Genomic DNA, 8,175 nt, shown 5'->3' on the forward strand with positions numbered 1-8,175 from the left:
TGTCCAATTGTCTACAGGTGGGCTTTGGGGCTCCACTGCCTCTACTTTGTGTAGCCTGGCTCTTCCCCTTTAGAAGGAAAAACAAATAAACAAAAAAACACCTTTCCTTCCCAGATTGCCTTTTCTCCTCTTTTCCAGCCGCCCCCTTCTTACACATCTTCTGGGAGAGAATCGAGGCTCCAACACAGGACTGGGGTGTAGTGGTAACACCCGAAGACGACACGAGAGAGAGGTTCCGCCATGAGGTAGAGGGCAGCGCACTTGCAGAGTAGAGCGCAGTGGGAGATGAACTAGACAAAGAGCAGATGAAAAGTCAATAGACGGTCATGCCACCGAGTGGGAGGCCCTGAAGTCAAAGCGAGTTGGCTGCAAAGAGTGACACACACGTAGCTGCCACAGAGGCAACATGGGCACGCCCGGGCTGCTGATGGCGTGGCACTTGAGCCGAGACCCCAAAATGCGGAGAGCTAAAACGGCTTCCTGCAGGTTAAGAGACAGACGCTGGGTTCAAGGAGGGCCTTAGGTTCAAAGGCACACCAGCTAGAGTCCTTGCCTCACGCGGGAGGATTCCTCAGGGTTCTCAGTTGACTAGAAGTCCGGATGTAAATGAATTGGTTTGGGCGCTCCCATTCATCCTTCTATGAAACCCTGTGTTTGAATGGAAGCTTTAAGCTCCCTCAGCAGGGAAGCTGTGAAAGCGCTAACCGAATTCAACCCTTTCCATTGAAGGAAAGTATTTCTAAACAGTACAACTTTTGCCAAGAGATTGTTGTGGGCTTGCGCACCGTGCGGTTCAGGGGCTGGTCGGAGAGGCCGGGGAAAGGTGTTCTTCAAGGGAAGGGCTGGGATTATTTTGGGGCTCCTGCCCTTGTCTCTGTCATCTAAAATAGACCATTTTGGGGTGTCCTCGAGGTCTATCCTGAAAAACACCTCCCTCCAAGACACTGGAACTTCTCAAGCCAGGCTGCCTGGGATGAACAGAGAGTCCACTTCCTCCCTGGAAAACATCCCGTTCAGGAAGAAACCACCTGCCACGAGTGGCTCGGAAATCCAAGGGTGGGAACTGAAGGATCCAGGGCCCTCGCGAGGATCATCTTTGGTGTTAAAGAACCTGGACGCAAACTTTCAGGCCTGGGAGGCTCAGGCTTTGGGGACATCGAGCGTGGGCAGCCGAGTCCAGAAAAACTCTGTGTCGGAGACTTCACAGACGGTATCCGTCGTGATGCCTGAAACCTCGCCTGGAGATGTCACCTTGACTAAGCCACAGCCTGAGGCGCTTCCCTCTTCCCTGTGGTCCAGCAAGACTGAGTACATCCTGGCCCAGGTGGGCTACTCTCTGAGGGCAACCAATCTTTGGAGCTTTCCCTGGCTGTGGATTCTCAATGGAGGTATTAATACTTGGGGGCCAGGGCTCCTGGGTCTAAGAGGGGATAGGCTAGAGACCCGTCCGGTTCCACACTCCGAAGTATGGAGCATGATGAGCTAGCTATTTCATCCTTTGGGCAAAATAGGAGCCAGGTACTTCAGCCCTCCATATCATGGGAGGAGGGAGGTGCATGCTCTTTAGGAATGTAGATATCGGAGGGGTGGAACCCAGGGGTCGTCGGTGTCTCCCAGAAATTAAGAGGCCAGGGGCCTGGGCACCAGGCACTGTGAGAGATGCACTTGAACTTGGCTGGCTATGGCCTGGAGAGGGAGGTCACTGTGAGGGAACATGGTTTCTGGGGACTTCTGAGGCCCAAAGATTCTCAGAGTCCCCCCTTGACGCTACGACACAGGCATTTATGCCATCATGTACATCTTCCTGCTGTTCTTCATCGGAGTCCCTCTCCTCCTCATGGAAATGGCATCTGGCCAGAAGCTTCGTCAGGGCAGCCTCGGTGTATGGAAGCTCGCCAGCCCCTGGATGACCGGTTTGGGTTATTCCAGCTTCCTGGTGAGGAGCTCTGAGCTGCCCAGACCGCCCAGATATACCCAACCCCCCTCCTAATCACTTCCCCTGGAATGAGTCAGACGACTTCTCCCCCCGTGGGTCCATTGTTTCTGCTCCCCAATTCTTGACCACATCCCCTCCTTGTCCTCCCCTCCCCCCCACCTCGTTCCTCCCAGACAGCCTCCTCTTGACCCCCTAGGTGTGCATCATCCAGAGCACCTTGATCAATATAGCCAACTGCTGGAGTCTCCTCTATTTGAGCCAGTCCTTCCAGTTTCCTCTCCCGTGGGAGAAATGCCCCTTAGTGAAGAACTCCAGCGGCTTTGGTGAGGAGGGAGAGAAAGAGGAGGAGGAGGAGGACACTGAGAGGTGGAAGGGAATTGGGAAGACGTGAAGGGAGGGTGGAGGGACATGGAAGAGGGGGATAGTAGGAAAAAGAAGAAAGAGGAGAGGGTGGGAGTGAAGGGACTAAAGACGGGAGGGAGGGATCCCCTTGCCTACTGGTTGTGACCATGGCCAGGTCCCCACAGATGCTGAGTGTGCACGGACAACACCCTCCATGTACTTCTGGTACCGGACGATATTGAAGGTTCCCGATACAATTAAGATGGATGATCCTGTGTTGCCCAATATGAGCCTGTCCCTCCTTCTGATCTGGTGTCTTACCGGGGCCATCATGATCAATGGAGTCAAATCCATCGGGAGGGTGAGCCTTCATTTTTGCCCTCCTTGGTAGTCTCAGACACGCTGTCTGTCACCTGACTCTCTTACCTGTTGGTTTTATAAATGTTTCACTCCCACTGGCCCTTGCTGCCCACTAGCCCCAAGCCCCTGCTGAATGCTTTTATTTCCTCTTTCTGAATCCAGACTTTTGATTTTCTGCTAATTGTTGGCCCCTTACGCCCTACGGTTCCTGATATGTCTCCTCTCAATTCAGGCGCTGTGTGTCTTGACACTGATTCCTTATCTCATCTTCTTGGGCTTGTTCATCCGGTTTCCACTGATGGAAGGGTTATCATTCTTCCTTTCACATTTTCTGGTTTTCAAGGTGAGTGAGAGATTCCTGATCCACAGCCATGGGGGGAAGGGTGTGGGGGGGGAATAACTGCTTTATTCGTAGGGCCTCGTTTCCAACTTGCCCCTCCCCCCCAACTCCACCACCATTATCAGCTATGTTTTTTCTCCTCCGTCATTTATACCCTCCCTTAAACTTTTCTCTTTTAGGTACCAGCTGCACAATACAAGAGCATTTGCTTCTTAGCGGCAAGACAGGTTTTAAATTCCTTGGGCCTAGGCCTTGGGTTCATTGCCTCCTTCTCTTCATTCATGACCCCATCCAACAACTGTCTCCTTGACGCCTTTCTCGTCCCTCTGATCAACCTTGGCACCTTGGTGATTGTCACGCCCATCATCTTTTCTGTCACCAGCTTTTGGATCATAGTCTCCAGAAGCAACTGCAGTGAGAAGTAAGGCCAGTCCCTTAATCGGGGAACCCTCCCTAAAGCAATGCCTCACCCCAGAAAACCAGACCTTGAACATTTTTGAACGATCCCCATCCACACAGCTCAAGTTCAGGTGCCCTTGTAAGCCCCTCCTCCTCTGTGTAGCTAAGAACAGTGACAACACACTCACCTGGAAATACACGGACCTCCCCAGAGTCCTCTTCTAACCCTAAAAACCATAGCCATGCTTTGCTAAGTAGCACTCTAGGAAATCACCACCAACATGAAAAACCAGTTATGGTTACCCATGCCTCAGATAAGAAATTTGTTCATATATTCAGAGGGAAAGCTTGTCCAGGCCCTCACAATCCAAATGCCTGGTGGTCTGCCCCCTCTTCCCCCCAATAGTCACAAGGATGGGGTCTATTAAGGAAGTTAACAGGAGACAATCAGGTGAGAATTGCCCAGTCTGTGGTGGTTTACATCGGACAGTTTTTTTCCCCTGCCGTGGCTGCAAGCAGACCTCTCACTCACCCTCAGCCTCTCGGCATGGCCTCTGCCCTGCTTGGCAATATTACAACACTCATTCAGGGTCGCTAATAAGTGCCCAAAGCTCATGCCAGTCTACTCTAAGCCTCCACCCCAAGGCACTCAGCTCCAGCTCCGTGGCCCAGGAAACTCAGCTCCTCCAATAATTGCCCAGAGGCACTCCACTGCCCAAGCCAGCCTCCTGCCCCAAAGCACTCAGCTTCACTTGCTCTGTGGGCTAGGAATGCCATTGTTTTGTCGAATGCTGTTGCTCTTCCGGATCTTCTGCCATTCCTCTGCCACTCCTGGGATGTCACATCTGTCTCCTGGATCAGGAGGTTCCTTGAACTGGGATCTCAAGAGCTAAAGGACACACATACTGGTAGTGAGAATTCCTCCTTTCTTTCTTTTTTTTTTTTTACAACAGTTTTACTGGGACAGAATCCACATATCATAGAATTCAATAGTTCAGTCATATCAAGAAGAGTTGTACAATCATTCCCACAATCAATATTAGGACACTTTCTTCTTTCTTGGACTCCTTGTTATTCGCTCCCTATTTCCTCCCAACCTCCTCTGCCAGAGCCACAAGGAACCATTAATTCAGTTACTGACTCTGTGGATATACCTGTCCTGGTTTTCATATACAGGAAAACATTTTTAAACACCCCCCCCAAAAAAAACTAACAACACACAATAAAACATAAAAATCTCAAAGAGAAAGAAAATATTAAAAACTAGAAGAAATTAAAACTAGAAGAAATTTAAAAATGGATCAAAAGGGAGCTCAAACGATAAGGTGTTAAGTTTTAACCTAATGACATCAACAGTATTCATTTCCCAATACATTCTGCATGATAGGAAGGCTATTCAATGTGCCTGGTCTCTGGTCAGAGGGAATTCATGGGAGTCTTAATCCACAAATATTTCCCCTTCATTTTTTTAAAACTGATGCAACTTTTCAATGGGTCCAAAGGGGGATCAAGTAAGTTTTTACATTTATATCTGACTGTCTTCTATAATCATCTGATAACAAGGCCAGTCACATCCCGCAATCCCTCAGCGGGGATTCACCGGGGGCTTAATTCTTGTGTAGGTCCTGCAAATGGATTTGGGCTTCCACGGTCATCCATAACCTTCTGCAAACCAGGTGCTCACAATTTAAGCACTGATAGCATTCCCTCTTTGGATTTGGACTATATTATTTACAATCCTTGGATCACACAGGCAGGTGTGCTTCCTCCACGTGGACTTAGTTGACACCTCCTTTAGATGGCTGTTTGCTGAAAGACAAGCCTTTAAGACCCCAGACACTTCTTTCTGACAGGCGGGCACCCTCTAGTTTCTTCTTCACGCTTTGCTCTAGCACCCACATCTTTATTGATCTCATGAAGGCGGGTATCAAGCAAGGCCGTGCCATAAGAACTAATTTCAGCTCAAAATCGATTCCCATGTCTAGGGTTTTTATATGTCTCTGGTTCGCCCTACAGACATTCTGCTCATTTTATGTTAATGTTATTAATCACCTCCCTGGGGCATAAGATGAATCTATTGATCGTGTCATTAATTTTGCCAATGGTATAGGATTTAAAGCACAGTTGAGAAAAGAGAAGTATACAAGTATATGCTGGCTATGAACCATGATACATGAATCATTGACTTGTACAGATTAAACTCTTAAATGACTGGATACTATGTACACCAACAATGGGGATTGGCAATAAAGCAAAACATTCCATGAGAGTCATTGACAGTGGCAGAAGTAGGCCTACCAGATGAATACAGATCTTAAATCAAGGAACACATTAAAATCATAAGTATCTGGTAGTCCTGGGCCACCATTCATTGGGCACCATCAAGACAAAAGAATCGAGCCTAAGTCTTATGATTGCCAGTTCTATACCCTTGATGTAGCAGTTGTCTGCTTCTCACACTGAGATCTTGGCCTTAAGTCCAAGGGATACAGGTGAGTTTAAGGTAGAGCCTAGTTCATTTAGTGGGGTTTGCATATCGAATCCTTTGGGTGTGGGCAAGAAGGCTTTTGTGTGCTTTGTTAAAACAGAGTCTAAAGTCGCAATGGTCTATAGCACATGATCTGGGACACCAGGGACTGGATAGAAACGAGGTCAGACGTGTCTTAATTGGGGACATAATACCAGGCATATCCTCCCCTTAGATTCTGTATAAGTATTGCTAAGCGTTTTTGTCTGTCTGTTTTTCCAGATGGGAGGTTGGGCTTCCCCATTCTGCTACCCATAGAAATGTATTTTCCTTCTCTAAGACATCCATGCTCCTCCCCCGCCCATCTTGACTTGAATTTTCAGTAACGTTCAGTGATCACTCTCATGGGAGTGTCTGTTAATTTGGGATGACCTTAGGACAATTTGGTATAGCAGTGACTAAACAGCCATCACCCGCGTCCCCTGCTCTTGAGAAGTTGGCCCCAGCCGAAGTGCGGTCTCTGGCAAATGGTTTTAAGACATACGTATAGAGGGAGTGATGCCCTCTCCTGGGGACTAGGCAGGCTCTCTACCGAGTTGTGTGGCAGACCACTGAATGCTCTCTTCTTAACTATTGACTCCCAAGTGTAAATATTTCTGTCACCCTCGCATACCGAACCCCAGCAAGACCCTATTGCTAGAGCCTGGACATAGGCTTATTCCTATTTATACTAGTTAGGCATTCATTCCAAAAGAATTCATCATAGACTTTCTGTATGGCAGAGAATTGGACCTGGTGAATAAGACCATAGTCCTTGCCTTCACTGAATCTTCAGCTTTGCAAGAGAGAAGAAGAAAGGAATTAGACAATGAATCAGGCAGTGAAAGTTTATTTTGCCTGGGTCTGTCTACTCTTAGAAAGATTCCCGTCTTGGAAACCCACAAGGACAGTTCCACCCTGTCCTCCAGGGTGGTTGTGAGTTAGCATTAACTCATTGGCAGTGGAAGTGATGCCCCAGGGGAATCATTGATAATGGTCTCTAACATAACATGACTGTGAAATCTCCAAAGTGAACCAGAGACTTATATAAACCGTAGGCATAAGAATATATTTGGGGCTTGTCCTTAATTCTAGCCCTCCCCCCATCTAAGAACAATTAGGTTTTATGCCATGGCCTGGCTTGATGCTCACCTTCATGAAGAGATCACTGAAGATATTGGTGCTATCTTGGTGCAAAGTGTGGTGAAGAAACTAGATGGTGCTGGCTATTAGAAGGAATCCTGTCTGGGGTCTTAAAGGTGTGTCTTCCAACAAGAAACCATTCAGATGAGGTGTCAACTAAGTCCACATGGAAGAAGCACACCAGCCTATATGATCCAAGGATTGTAAATAATACAATCCAAATCTGAAGGAGGGAATGTATCAGCTTACATTTGAACACTTGGTATTTGCAGGAGATTATGGATGACAGTGGAAGCCCAAAATCCACTTGCAGAGTCCACACACGGATTAAGCCTCTGGTGAATCCCCTCTGATGTGAATAGCTTTGTTATCAGACAGCATCTTCAAGTCTATTAGGAGGCATAATTTAAAGTGTTATATTTAATTTTCCTTTTGAAATCCGTTTTTTGGATTTTTTTTGGGGGGGGGGAGTTTAAGTGAAGGATAAATACTCGTGGATTAAGACTCCAATGAATTCCCTCTGACCATAGATCAGGGACGTGAATAGACTTGCCATCATGCATTGGAAAGTGGATTATTACAGATACAGTAAGGTTGAAGCTTAATATCTTATCATTTGATCTCCTTTTTGATCCATTTTATTTGTTTTTAATATTTTTTATTGAGATCATTTTATCTGTTTTACTGTGTTATTTTTATTAGGGTTTTTTTTTAAGTGTTTTTTTTCTGTATGTGAAAACCAGGACAGGTAAAGCTATAAAGAAATGGGGAACTAATAATGATGAGTACAAGAACTTCATACATGATGAAAGATAAAGGTCATCGAAGACAGGAACGAAAGAAAAGATCAAAGTGGGTGTCAGAAGAGCCTCTAAAACCTGCTCTTTAAAAATGTTTTTTAAAAATATAAAACCTGCTCTTAATTGTAGAGGAGCTAAGGCAAATGGGAGAAGTGATGAAGTCAAAGAAAATTTCACATGACACCTTGAGAAGACTGAAGTAATCTAGTGAGATGTGCAAAGACCTGGAGTTAAAACATCAAAAAGAAAAAATGCTCAGAATATCTTAAAGTAAGAGAACTGGAGATATAAGTCAAGCCTTGATTTATAATACCGAATTTTTTTCTGGGAAAAAAGATGGAAAAAATTC

Source organism: Tenrec ecaudatus, chromosome 18, assembly GCF_050624435.1.
Source record: "Tenrec ecaudatus isolate mTenEca1 chromosome 18, mTenEca1.hap1, whole genome shotgun sequence".
Lineage (NCBI taxonomy): Eukaryota > Metazoa > Chordata > Mammalia > Afrosoricida > Tenrecidae > Tenrec > Tenrec ecaudatus.